General features: G+C 39.7%; 1 long non-coding RNA gene across 1 annotated transcript; it reads left to right on the top strand.

Moving 5' to 3' along the window:
* Positions 1-303: 303 nt before the first annotated feature.
* LOC103279126 (uncharacterized) lies at positions 304-5,459 on the top strand. Its single transcript, XR_001730420.2, has 3 exons — positions 304-533; positions 2,188-2,278; positions 3,165-5,459. It is a non-coding gene; the product is annotated as an uncharacterized LOC103279126 (long non-coding RNA).
* Positions 5,460-14,466: the final 9,007 nt, after the last annotated feature.

Genomic DNA, 14,466 nt, shown 5'->3' with positions numbered 1-14,466 from the left:
CCAACACACACACACACACACACACACACACACACACACCATCACCAATAGTATTTCAAACTCATTTTATAAGCTTTAACAGTGGTGTTAGGGATTTAAACATTTTGTTTTTAATTCAGGTATTTTCTGATGTCTAATGTTAATGGAGAACTTTCTACTCAGGAACATTTTGAATGGGATAATGGACATCTCAATAACAATGCTTTTAAAATGTCTTGTGTCACACTTTCTATTATTTTTTGCCAGTTACGGAATAAAGTTTCACTGTGTGTAGGGTAATTTTGTATCACATTTGAAATAGCAGTTAAATCATGTTACAGCTGTGTTTGCTTCTCTCTTCCTAGACTGGAAAGCTGTGAAGAAAATGTTTATGTAAAACATCATTTCCCATTGTTTCCCCAAAATCAATTATGTGCAAGTGAAACAGAAGATATGAGTGGAGGAAAGACTAAACTATAATTCCCACAACTACCGGACTGGCACCTATCCACATGAGGAAAAATTCTTCTCTGAACATTTTCTGGGTTCTCCAGGTGAGTCTATGGTATGTTTCTGCCAGAGATTGCCACAGAGTCATGGTGGCAAATTCCTAAAGTGAGCCATCCTATAGTAACTTCTCTGGGGCTACTTTTTCAGTAGAAATCATTCATTTAAATAAGGATCAAGTTTCCTTCCAATAAGTTCAGTAAGGTATATCCCCCCTCCCAAAGATATGGGGACCATTCTGTATATTTTACATACATAGGTTTTCAGTCATTTCATTAAGTCTTCTTTAGTTTTATATTATTTTTCTGGGATCCAGATTCTATCTTTTAAAAAGTGGTTTGCTTTTTGCAATAAACAAACATGCACATGCATATGCATAGGATGTAGTCAGTTAAATAGTGGCAATCTGGTTAGTTTTGATCATCATCCCATTTTTGCACAGAAAGGGTTGATAAAAGTACATAAAATAGCTGATGCTCCACATAATCATTGCTTCTTTCGATATTACAATCATGACATAAAATGGACCAAAAGGTTCTAGAATGAAGACAGTGGTAACCACAGAGTGGACAAATGGCATCCAAGCTTGATTAACCAAATGTCCTTTTTTTTTTTTTGAAGTAGTAGTTATAATGGCTTTTCAGAAAATACTTTTAACTCCTCCCCTTATGCCTTTTGTGATTGCAACCTTATAAAATCCTTAACGGATTAAAGACTGCGGACAAGTTTTCTCCATTACAAAATTCCCATTTAATCCTTATCCACCACTTAGGCGATCCAATTAAATTGGACAAGATGGATGCGGGAGGCTCTTTGAGATGGACCTCATGTGTAAAATTGGCAGACAAGGGATCTGAAGGAGTGCCCACCACGACTTGTCACATCATCTCTCCTCGGTTTCAGCTGCTGTGGCAGCGTCCTGAGCAGGGTCAGCATTCCTCCCAGTGTGAACGCCATGGGCCACTGCAGAGAAACAGAATGGCTACACAGTCTCCAGCAGCGTTACTTATTACACCCCCCACCTCTCCAGTCCCCTTCACCTGCCCTGGCCATTCAGCATAACATCACACCATAAAATATTCATGAATAGCCCAATGCTCCAACCAGGGCTTCGCTTCTGCAGGTGGCTGTAACATCAGTAATTGCCCAATACTTCCCTTCACAGCGTAAAATTGTTTTCATTATGTCTCATGCATACACACACATACACACACCGCCAACCCAATCTGCCCTTGAGTGGCTTCCCAAGGGCTACAAGGGAGGTGGCACTTTACTTAAACAGGCGCTTTTGGCTTAGATTCGGAGAGGGAGACAGCAGCAGTAGGAGCAGCCAGCAAAAGCTCATCATTAACTCTACTTCTGCCTTCAACAACAACCACCACCAAAAAAAGCAAATAAAAAAGCCCAATGTAAAGCTCTCACAAAGATTATCCTAAATGTCTCAGTTACTGAGAAGAGCTTTAGTGGTTTCAGCTGTTTTTACGATCCCCAAAGCTGCTTCAGCTCAAAGAAGAGAATCATTTTTCCACCTGACTGAAGTTCCCATGGTTTGCCGTGCAAAGCGATAAGCAGGTTTCAGCAATAAACTCCGGCATTGTGAGGCCATAATGCACAGTCAGGTCCCCCCATTTTCATTCAAGGGTGCCTTTTTCTTTCCCCCCTGCGGTGGACTAATCACAGCTCCACTTTGTTTAATTGCAGCAACGAGAGAAATGTGTTTAAGAAGTCATTCTGGCCTCCTTTAAAACAAATGCTCTGGTCCTTCAAAGACAACAAACAGGAGGCAGGAGAAGTAAGATTTGGTTTTCAAATCAACATATATAGAAGTGTGTTTTTAAATGGTCTGGGGGACATGAGTGTGTGTGTGTGTGTTTCCAATTGGCTGTTGGAAGAGATGCTCCTGGAAAAAAAGAGATTTGGAACTTTGTCAAAAGAGAATAAAAGAAAGCAGCAACAAGTGGGATTAAACTCTGCATTTTTTTATACAGCACAAGCTGTTTTTTGCATGGTGGGAGGATCAGGACAGGAATAAAACCTTTCCAGAACTGGTGGCTGGGAGTCTGCTGAGCATTTTGCTTGTGATAAAAAAAGACAATCCTTGTAAAACCACATCAAGCCCTTGATAATTGACACAGATTCATCCACTGGGGTTTTTCCAACGAGGACCTCGAAAACCTTGGGCACAATGTTTTGTAAATTAAGGCTCAAGGGTCATGAACTCCATAGAGCAATGAAGGTTGGGTGGGAAAGCATTTATCAATCAAAGCATTATTTCTGAGACTGGTGGAGGAGCAAAAAACTAAACTCCAAGCCAAATGTGCAGTTCGAACTCTGCTGAAATAAAAGAGGAATTCTCCACCTCAGTATTTCATTCCAAATACATAGAAAAGATTTTTGATGAAAAGTTTACATCAAGTTAACTAAGCAGGCAGCTTTTCCTTTAAGGTGAATTTGATTTCATGGGTACTTCTTAAGTTCAGGAATATATATGATGCATTTTTTTTGGCACTATACTTGTTTAATTTCCTTTGTTTTTGCATGATCCAGCCAAAGTTAGGTCTGTGCCTATAATGGACTATCTGATCAAGATGATATAGAGAGCTTAAATTTACCTGATTTCTTATATATATATATATATATTTCTATTAGAAATAACCTTTCTAAAATGTTCTTTCCAGAAGACCAGCCAAATGATGTGTGCTTTCTGCTATGCTTGAGACATAACTCTTTCTTTCGTGCACACACATTTGCAAATCACTTCCAACGAAACTTTCATCAAATGTGATTTGGCATGCCTTTTGTTACTACCAATCACTGGCTGTGAACTATGAAGTCTCATCATTCTGGCCAAGTGTTTAGCATAAAATAACCTTGGAGAGCATCTGCCGCTGGACTACCTCAGACTGAATATGTGCGGTTATTTAAAATAGTCAAAAGCTACACTCAGAAGGTAATTTTTTGTGCATGGTAGAATGAATGATGGAGTTCTTTTTGCTCTTGGCTACTCTGGGCCTCTTCTGAATACAGCAAAGGGCTGCTTCAAAATGAAAACCACAAACGTGTTTGAATGTAGCATTATGCCTAGTTGCTTTCTGAGTGAAAGGCGGCTTTAAAAAGTTAGGTGTATCATTGCCAAAAAGAGCTAAATAGTATTGTCAGCATTTTGAGAAGGGATCAGTTCTTTCCCCAGCCCTCCCTTAAAATCTCCATTCTGGACAGCTGTTAGTGACTTACCAAACTTTTCATATGGATATGTATGTTAATGACAGGCAATGAACTGGAGATGAAGAGCCCCAAACACAAACCCAACTCTTCAGTGGACATCAAAAGCCTTCACAAAGGGAGCAGTAAAAGAGGCAACCATGGTGGAGCCTTCACTTTTGTACACTGAATTAGTTCTGCAAGCAATGAAACTGATCTTTTCTCCTTGCCAGAAAAGTCTGGTGATTTTTGTGAGTCTCATTAGCACACGAGGCATTTGTGAAGATAATTGACTGCCGCTGATACTGCTGGCTGTCACAACAGTGTCAGCGGCAGTGTATGTGCTTTTTTAAATAGTTTGTATTTCCCCACCCCACCCCACTCTCTCAATCTCTTGCTCAGTGTCTCTCCCCTTTCTTTTATCTATTGGTTCTGCAAACATATAGTCTGTATTCCAAAGATCTCCAGTTTTAATGTATGCATTGATGGGAAGGAAAAAATGTTTTTGTGAATCTAGTTTTCTGGCCATGTAGTTTCTCTTCCTAGCACTCAGATTACAGTTCTCTGAAGACACACATATATGTCTTAGTCAGTTTTGTGTGGGATAGATGTCTGAATGGTGAGTGAGAAGGTGTGAGCAGAAGAGCAAACCTCGACAATGAAATAAACAATGCTAAACAAGAAAGCCATCTCGGATATGATGAATTGACTATTTCCCTCTGACTTTCTCCATCCAGGACCTGAATAAAGGTGGAAAGGAGTTTTGAATGCTTTTATTTTGGAATCTAAGGGTTGCATAACCTATGGGGAGCTGCAAGAATGACTGGGAACGGGTATGTCACAGTTTGTTGGATCAGCACCAGATTTCTTTTCACTATAACATACAAGACTTGCAACCTGGTTTCAAAGATATACACACAACGGGCCTTTGTTCTTTTACAAACTAACTGAAGCTTTTGCTTTCACCAATACAGTCATGTTGCACTCATTAGGTTTTTCACTCTTGTGAGTGTAAATTGAATTCAATTTACACTGAAAGGTTCTGCCTACGTACTTAAGAATCAGTGTGAGAGAATAAATTATGATCAACAGCATCTGGCTGTGCTTTTGTTTGGCAATTGGAGAGTGTGTGTCAGGATGCTTCAGCAGTTCCTTAATACTATCCGAAATTTAGGAGCTAACATACTTAGCTGATTTTTTTACTTTTTAATTCTTTCAGCAAATACATTTTGGGGAGGGGGGATCTTTACAAATTACCAAACTGTTAGCTGCACTCGAGATAATCATATCCAAACTCTACAGCCAGTTTAGTTCCTTTTAGTTCAATAATCAGAATCATGGAGTCGTGGTGGTGCAATGAGTTAAACCCTTGTGTCAGCTGAACTGCTGACCTGAAGGCTGGGTTGCTGACCTGAAGGTTGCCAGGTCACATCCCCGAGACTGGGTGAGCTCCTGTCTGTCAGCTCTAGCTTGCGAGGATATGAGAAAAGCCTCCCAGCTATCACATCCCCTGGGCAATATCTCTGTAGACAGCCAATTCTCTCACCCCAGAAACAACTTGCAGTGTGTTCTTAAGTCACCTCTGACATGATAAAAAAAATCAGAATCATATTCAACTCAGTTTAGGCACATTTAAGATTAATTTATATAGAACTATATGTTTATATGTAATTAAACAAGTATGAATGGGAGGATTTTATCTGTTAACTATGAGTCAAGTCCTCAAATGTAGACCAGCATTTACCTTTGTTAAAGTTGAGTTTCCCTTTAAGCAAAATATGAAACTGCATTTTTCAGAAGCTTCAGATATATGGGAATCTGGCCAACTTGATTGACATGGTTCAATGAAGACAAAAGAATATGCTTCAGCCAGGAGAAGTATTGTAGGGAATGAAAGCCTAATATTGACTCTGACTCCTGCTTGGCTAGTGTTTGTTAGCAAAGAATCATAATTACAGTTTCACCAATTCAGTGAAGATCACGTAAGTCCAATTGCTTCAGAAAATATTGGTAATACCTAACCAATACTTTCCTGACCATTAAATGAAAACCTGGAAGAACCAAGATGTCATAAGTTCCAAGAAGAATCAACCTAATGAATTATTGCTTTGGTTAGGAATGTCATATGAAAGCCATTGGCTTTGTGGAAGCTGATAATATCGGACTCAACAAATACATACTGGGCAAATGTGTCTCTAAATCAATACAAATTTCTTCTTATACCAGTGGTTCCCAACCTTTGATCCTCCAGGTGTTTTGGACTTCAATTCCCAGAAATTCCAGCCAGCTTTCCAGATGTTAGGAATTGTGGGAGCTGAAGTCCAAAACACCTGGAGGACCAAAGGTTTGGGAATGTTTCCCCTCTTCTTTCTGACTCTTCTTAAGACTTGGCTAAGCATATAGTCCTATCTCAGTTACTCTCTATAAGTTATATCTTCTACATGCTTCTTTCTTGGATCCTTTAAAATTTGTGAACACTATTCATGAGCTGAGTAACCCAGAGCTAGAGTTGATTAACACTCAGCCTTGGGGTCATGATGTATTGCTACTTAGGAAGTTTCGGGCCAATAGTGCAGAACTAGTTTTCAACAGAATGTGCCTTTTGTGGCTAATATTGACTCAGCTTGAGAACAACCAGAAGTCCCTGTTATTGTAAAACTTCAATTGTATTGATCTTTGCCTAGCTCTCAGCTTTGTATCTTCTCTACATTTAAGAGTGCTCTGTAAATTTTAAACTGCTCTAGAATGTTGAGCTGTTTCTGGCTCAGCACACATTCTTGGATAGCACCATGAGCTATCAAACCAGTATTTATTGTTAATCCTGTTTCTATTCTCCCAAGTGTTTCTTTTATTTATTTATTTATTTATTTACAGTATTTATATTTTGCCCTTCTCACCCTGAAGGGGACTCAGGGCGGATCACATTGTACACATATAAGGCAAACATTCAATGCCACATAACATAGAACAGAGACAGAGACAGACGCAGAGGCAATTTAAACCTTCTCCAGCTTACAGCTTCCATGCTTGATTCCGGCCACAAGGGGAGCAGCTGCTTCATCATCCACTGCGACGGCAGCTTCCTCATTCCAACGGCGGCTGGATGATTTTTATGGTGTCGTAAATTAGCCTCCCCACATATAAGTGGTACCTAAATTTCCTACTTGATAGATGCAACTATCTTTTGGGTTGTTTAGGTCAACAACGAGCGTTGGCTATATTTTTATTTTTAATTGTCGGGTGCTCACCCCGACACGGGCTGGCCTAGAACTCATGACCTCTTGGTCAGAGTGATTTATTGCAGCTGGCTGCTAACCAGCCTGAGCCACAGCCCGGCCCCTTTTTAAGCACTTGTCTCATCTTTGGAAGAATGTAGGCTTGCAAACACACCTGACCATCTCATAGTGCACATATTAGACAAAAATAAAACAATTAAAGGAGAATTAAATTGGTTTGACATCCAAACTGACTGTTGACTGAGTGAAGAATTGTACACATGATGTGAGTAGCTCTGGGAATCTTCTGATGAGAATACAATGTCAAGGTGAAATCCACACAATACCCATACAATACTAAAGTGGAACCCTGAGCTTGGTTTCATCAAAACATGGCAAACTGTTTGAAAAGTCATTTAGTGATGGTTGAGAACACACCTAATGTAACTGAGCAAATTTAAATATTTGTAGAGCTAAATCGCACTAAGGTAGGTAAAGGTTTCCCCTGACGTTAAGTCCAGTCGTGTCCGACTTTGGGGGTTGGTGCTCATCTCCATTTCTAAGCCGAAGAGCCGGCGTTGTCCATAGACACTTTCAAGGTCATGTGGCCAGCATGACTGCATGGAGCATTGTTACCTTCCCATATTGTACATATTGATCTACTCACATTTACATGTTTTCGAACTGCTAGGTTGGCAGAAGCTTGGGCTAACAGCGGGCACTCATTCCGCTCCCAGGATTTGAACCTGGGACCTTTCGGTCTGCAAGTTCAGCAGCTCAGCGCTTTAACACACTGAGCCACCAAAGGCTCCCAAATCACACTAAACCCAGTACTAAATCCAGTGCTAAGTCTAGTGGTAAGTAGGGGCCTTCTTTGTAAAGGTAGCAGACACAATGAATTCATTTTGGGTTTAGGAACTATACATGGTATTAAACACTATCCCCTTTGTAGGTTTGCCATCTTGATTAGTTCTTATAAAGTTCAGATGTAAATCTAGAATGGCTGCACCACCCCAGTGATACAATGGAGAAACCACACTGCATTGACTGTGTCACTTGAAGATATCAGGTAGCTTTATGTTGGTTCAGTAGTTTTTCAGAGTGTTATTTGGCTCGTTGCAGCTCTTGGTAGCAGTGTGACTGGATACTCTGGGGCTTTTAACAGGTGTTCACTGACAAGATCTGTCAAGGTTGGTAAGCTTTGGTGAAAGATGGCTTCCCTTTCCTGATATTACACTACAGTGTGTGATTCCTTGGAAGTTTTAATTTACCTTCTTAGTTTGCATGCAATCAACATCAGGCTAGCAACCTGACTGAATGGGCCACTAATTCATTCCCATGTTACAGAGAATATTAATATTTCAATCATTGGAATCCTAGTAGAAGGAAACAGACAAATGTCCATCAGTGCTCAATGCAATTGGAGGAGCATGAAGATGACTCTAGAAATACAGTAGAGTCTCACTTATCCAAGCTAAACGGGCCGGCAGAAGCTTGGATAAGCGAATATCTTGGATAATAAGGAGGGATTAAGGAAAAGCCTATTAAACATCAAATTAGGTTATGATTCTACAAATTAAGCACCAAAACTTCATGTTATACAACAAATTTGACAGAAAAAGTAGTTCAATACGCAGTAATGTTATGTTGTAATTACTGTATTTACGAATTTAGCACCAAAATATCATGATATATTGAAAACATTGACTACAAAAACGGCTTGGATTATCCAGAGGCATGGATAAGCGAGGCTTGGATAAGTGAGATTCTACTGTAGATCTATTTTTGCCCTATAGTAAGTAGGCAGGTCCTTTTAAACACGAAACAATTTGATTCCCCTTTAACTGCCATAATAATATGCTACGGAATTATGGGATTTATAGTTCTCTAGCTGAGTATTTTAAATGTCACTCCCTAAACTTTAAATCCCAGGATTCAATAGGGTGGATAAGTGCAATCATAGCACTATACTTGCAAAGTCTGAAATGCCCCAGTTAAGAACTCAAATATCAGGCTGGCAGCACCCAAGCTTATGAAAACCTTAGGTCTTTATTGCAAGAGCAATTTTATATATTGCAGTAAATCAGATGCTTCCAGAGAAATGCTTGTATGCAAATATCTTTTCTCAACGCACTGAACATCAATTTGGATTGGGACCTTAGTCAATAATGATTTAGCTGTTAAGCTGCTAAGTAAGAATGTGGGATTGCTGGTTAGATCCCAGCAATATCTTATATGATTGACTATTATTGCCTTTTTTCAAAGAGGGAATAAGGGGTGGTGGATTTTGGCCCTCTTAGGCTCATAAACATAGGGATGTCGCAAGTCAATATTATGATTTGTTGAAACAGTCCAGATCTCATCTTCCAACATTTTTTTACCCCCTAAAAGCAAATATGGGCTGAATTTCTCACTGCTTAGATGACAGAATTAGGACACTGAAAGCCAAAAATGATGGGATGCACTCAACTGCTAGGTGTACATCTGATCATTACCCGACAAGGGCCTAAGGCAGTGAACTGATCTTAATCCAGAGGCTGGGCTTCCTACTGATGTCAATATGATGTCAAAGGGAGTTCCAAAAATGAAATGAGAATCTTCTCATGAAGCTATGATTTCCCCCTCTCTCTCGATATTATTATTACCATTGCTCACCTGCACCAATGTTCCTTTTTTAGACACAAATCTTTCTGCTTGAACAAATGTTGTACACACAATGCGTACAAAGGTTGGTGATAGCTTTGACGGCTTGAATTTCCCCCCATATCTGACTATGACTCGATTTTCAAACAGGCATGATTTATTAGCACAAAGGTAATGTCAGGTACTGTGCTGAAAATATTAAGAAAATATACTTCAGACTGAGCCTTCCATGTTTGTTTCCTTGCCTTTAGAAATTAAGAAAGCGCCACTCTGTTCTGTTAAATTTTATTTTACAATAAAGTAATTTGGGTAATAAAAGGGAAGTGGGTGAAGGAGCGAAAAGACTGAATTTCAAACACTGAAACGTGTAGGCACCGCTTTACCTTGCTGTTTCTGCAGACCATAATTGCTGCAGTCTAGACATCAGAACAGATGCATTGTAGAGCTTTATTACATCTGACGTTTGCCCTACTATGATACAGTCTAATTATTTGGAAAATATAATCCTGTGTAAATTATTTCTGATTTGAATAACCGCAACCGTTTGCATAAACAGCATTTTATCAGTATTAAAACTGGGAATGTATCAGTTTTGCACCCAAACTAAAAATCTATACAGACCACGGCATTTAAATATATTTACATTTTTTTTCTTTTGCATGCTAATTAGATAACATTATGAAAGATGCATAACTCCAGTTTAGATGGAACTAAAGTATCCAGGAAAATGTTCTGAAATGAAATGTAATTTGTAAATGAATAATGAAATTATTCTGAAAATAATGTGATATTTTTACTCCTAGCAATGGAAAATGTAATTCAGTTTTAGAAAGGTTGTTTTTTTTTTAAAAAAAAAAAAATACAGCGGATTGATACCACTTCATCAAAAAAATATGTTTTAGCTGGCATTTCTTCATAAAATCTGACAATTGCATCATATTCAGCCAAGGATATACAATCAATACAAATCACTCCGTAAGCTCAGTTGCATGCTTATTTTCGAATGAGATGTGTTCCCAAACTGCACATCACTGTGCCTGACTTTCCCCCACATTTGGTTACAGGACGTGGCTGGGTCTTGACAAAAGGAAATGAAATAAACTAAGAAAATAAAAAAAAACATTGTGAGAAATCTATAAGCAATACCGGAGCTTTGAACGCCTTTCGGGGTTTTTCCTATTTACGAGTAACCAGTTTTCCTTCCCTTAACTAGAGACAGGGGGAAAATGCATGGTACTGAAATTATTTAAATTGACAGAGCCTTTTAAGCAAGTAAACACATTTTAACTAGTATTTTTCCCATTCCTTCCATTCATGCCTACTATAGAAATTAGCCTTCACTCTTCCTTCACTTACACATGGATACACACACTTGCATGAACACAAGAAAAATTTCTTTTCTGCTGTCAGCATTCCTATCCAACAATAGTTAGATTAGTGGAAATGAGGGCCTCCTCAGAGAAAGGGCATTCAGCCACAGAAGGCTCCCTGCAGGAACAGCTGGTAGGGGTTAATGGCTGCTGAACCTCACAGCTAGGGCCTATTCTCTATTGTGTGTTCAACTCCTGGGAAGGAGGGAGACTTGTGACAGCTTCTGGGGTGTGGAGGATCAAAGGTGTAGCAGTTAGGTCACAGAGGTAGTGTTCGGAGGAAAAGGCTAACCTCGGATTGGAAACAGGGAGCCGAGGGCGGGCAAATGGACTCTGAAACAGCGACAGCAAAGGCTGGGTGCCTGTGGAAAATTGGGCACCGAGCAAGCCACAGAGGCTTATTTAGCAACGTGCCTTATAACCCTTTACATTCATATTGCACTTGTCAAAAGAACCATCGAGCAGACATGTTGGATGAATTATTCATATCTTGAAAGGGGATGGAATCCAAGCCAGATCTTGCCATGCTCACACATTGATATTGTTTACACTGATATACTAATTTTTCAGCCTTTGGTCTTTGGAATCACAAACATACACCATCCAGAAAGCTTGAGCAATCATTTAATACACTAAAATAAGGAGTGATTTGTATGTACAGTAGAGTCTCACTCAGGGCTGTAGCCAGAAAAATTTTTTGGGAGGGGTTTTGAAAATTTCGGGGGGGGGGGGGGTTGAACCCCTAGCACACACCTCTCCCCGCTACAAACCTGTCAATATCTGCTTGAAGTAGTGCCTGGAGGGACTCTTAATGTTTTGCGTCTCATAGACTTAGCATGGGGATTTGGTTAACCAGTTAAAATTCATGAGTAAACCAGGGTTTTTTTATAACCTGAAAAATTTCGGGGGGGGGGGTTGAACCCCTAAAACCGCCCCCTCGCTACAGGCCTGGTCTCATCCAACATAAACGAGCCAGCAGAAGGTTGGATAAGCAGAAATATTGGATAATAAGGAGGGATTAAGGAAAAGCCTATTAAACATCAAATTAGGTTATGATTCTACAAATTAAACACCAAAACATCATGTTATGCAACAAATTTGACAGAAAAGGTAGTTCAATACGCAGTAATGCTATGTAGTAATTACTGTATTTATGAATTTAGCACCAAAATATCACGATATATTGAAAACATTGACTACAAAAATGCGTTGGATAATCCAGAATGTTGGATAAGCGAGTGTTGGATAAGTGAGACTCTACTGTATGTGTTTCCCTTCAGGGGCCCCTGGTAGCACAGTGTGTTAAAGCACTGAGCTGCTGAACTTACGGACCAAAAGGTCCCAGGTTCAAATCCCGGAAGCGGAATGAGCACCCGCTGTTAGCCCCAGCTTCTGCCAATCTAAAAGGCAAAGGTTTTCCCCTGACGTTAAGTCCAGTCATGTCTGACTCTGGGGGTTGGTGCTCATCTCCATTACTAAGCCAAAGAGCCGGCGTTGTCCATAGACACCTCCAAGGTCATGTGGCTGGCATGACTGCATGGAGCGCCCTTACCTTCCCACCGGAGCAGTACCTATTGATCTACTCACATTGACATGTTTTCGAACTGCTAGGTTGGCAGGAGCTGGAGCTAACAGCAGCCGCTCCCGCCGCTCCCGGGGTTAGAACCTGGGTCCTTTCGGTCTCCAGCTCAGTGCTTTTACACACTCTGCCAACCTAGCAGTTCAAAAACATGCCAATGTGAGTAGATTAATAGGTACTGCTCCGGTGGGAAGGTAACGGTGCTCCATGCAGTCATGCCGGCCACATGACCTTGGAGGTGTCTATGGACAACGCCGGCTCTTCGGCTTAGAAATGGAGATGAGCACCAACCCCCAGAGTCGGACACGACTGGACTTAACGTCAGGGGAAACCTTTACCTTTACCTTTTTCCCTTCACCTAATACATTGCTTCTTAAACTGTGGGACCTGAACCCAAATGGGGTCCCCTTAGCTCAATGTTGGGGTTCACAAAAATTTGGCAACATTAAAAGGTTTCTGAATGTCACCCATTTACACGAATCTGTTAGCAACAATGTGCAGTGTACTCGGCAGAAAATGCTTCAGCTGTACTCCACAAAAAGGAAAACCAGCCTGTTTAGCAAGCTTTACAAATGCTAATTTATAATCAGTAAACATTTCATTTTTATACCTATGGTATTTTATATACCTATATACTTGGGAATCATATAAAATTTCTCAGTTGGAAAGGGGTCACAAGTGGAAAGAAGCCCTGACTTAAGACACATGGAGGATAATGGGCGAGGGACAGTGGGAGACTGAATATTTTGCGACATTAAAATATCATTACAATTCCATCCTTTTGAATGTTCATATTTGGCATAGACTTCTTGGAGCAGAACTAACAACCAGAGATCTGTGGTGCCAAGGAGGAGAATCTTTTGTGCAGGAAATAAATTCAGGCTAGAATGGGCCCCAGCCATGGAATACTTAAATTTCTGGCCCTCTGACATTGCTAGATTTCTCCTTCACAGCAAGATTAGATTATCTGTTTTATCTGTTTAAGACATCTTGAGATGACCACTTTTAAATCAATTAGGTTTTGGTATGAATATATATATATATATATATATATATATATATATATATATATATATATATATATATAGAGAGAGAGAGAGAGAGAGAGAGAGAGAGAGAGAGAGAGAGAGACCTAACATTTCTTTTTAGTGTATCAGTACCTGTTACTTCTACATTAAAGTTGTTAAATGTGCCATAAATGTTTAGAACATTTCACACTCTTTTTTTAAAAAAAAGAGAGAGCAAGTTCTATGTTAATACTGTGTCAGAAACTCCCTACTGTGTTTATTTCATCCCAAGCCATGTGGGTTGGGAGGAAGGCGTGTAAGGAGAGACGGAGATTGTGCCACTTGGGGTTTTCATTGCAGAGCAACCCATGAGATATTTTCACCGAGTGCACAGTGAGTCCATTGGAAGAGCGCAATGCATTAATTACGGTTCCCTCCCATTTAGATTGCAATGGCTCATTGGAAATCTGACGCTAATGCCCAAGGTGTTTTAAAGCATACTTAAGAGGTGTTGAAGTGTGTCACACATTTTTGCACATCTGAACCTAGGAAAAAGAGCTTATAGCACCATCAATTCCACTTTTGCCCCCAAGTGAAACATGAACATTCAACAGTCAAAAGGGAAACAATCAAATGTTTATCCAGCATGTTTTTGAGGAGTATTGTCTAGTCCTTAGGCAAATTTCAATTAACAATTTACAAAGGATTTCATGCGGTTAGGATTATTTGCAAATATTTCTTTATTCATCACTCCGAATCCATCTTACTTGAGGGGTGCTAAGGCAAAGCCTATAGTGTTGTGCCATTATAGTTCATAATGAGCCGAATGTGGTTGCCAGAAACTTTCCATTACCATGCAGAATCCACTAAATGTTTTCCAAAAGAGAAACCAAATTCTTTCTTTGTGGAAGTCTCCAGTTATTAATAAGCAGTTATTAATAAATTATTAATTTATTACTCTTAAA

Source organism: Anolis carolinensis, chromosome 6, assembly GCF_035594765.1.
Source record: "Anolis carolinensis isolate JA03-04 chromosome 6, rAnoCar3.1.pri, whole genome shotgun sequence".
NCBI lineage: Eukaryota > Metazoa > Chordata > Lepidosauria > Squamata > Dactyloidae > Anolis > Anolis carolinensis.
This window is presented reverse-complemented; position numbering and strand designations above follow the sequence as displayed.